Source organism: Penaeus monodon, chromosome 30 (genome assembly GCF_015228065.2).
Source record: "Penaeus monodon isolate SGIC_2016 chromosome 30, NSTDA_Pmon_1, whole genome shotgun sequence".
Classification (NCBI taxonomy): domain Eukaryota; kingdom Metazoa; phylum Arthropoda; class Malacostraca; order Decapoda; family Penaeidae; genus Penaeus; species Penaeus monodon.
The window spans coordinates 26,532,848-26,533,253 of NC_051415.1; the positions used below are offsets into that span (position 1 = coordinate 26,532,848).

General features: G+C 29.8%; 1 protein-coding gene across 1 annotated transcript in view; it reads left to right on the forward strand.

The window, feature by feature from the left end:
- The window catches only part of LOC119592672, a 12,375-nt gene that overhangs the window by 5,726 nt on the left and 6,243 nt on the right, over positions 1–406 (forward strand). The gene's annotated exons all lie outside the window — the stretch shown is intronic.

Here is a 406-nt window from a genome sequence, read left to right on the forward strand (position 1 = left end):
AAGATATTATCTAGAGAAAGAGTTATGTTTTCTCCCAAACATGTGTTAAAAAACATGAACAAATTCATATTCTAACTCAGGACACTATAGGGATATCCTCTACTGAGGGCAGTTTCCTGTGCACTTCAAGATTCACATTCACATAACAATCCCAAGAAACTTAGCTGTAAATATTTAACTATGAATGTATATATTAAAGATGTAAAGGAATTAGTCTATGAAATTTATTAGAAATTGGGTTCCATATTTAGATATATATAGATAGGTATAGAAAAAAAACTCAACCACACATATCCAGGATAGTATTTTATCAAAGCAGCATTTCTCTTTAGTTGTTGTACATGCTATTCATTGGCATAACAAGCTATTAATGTATTTTGATAATGTTTAATATTTTCCATCCCCC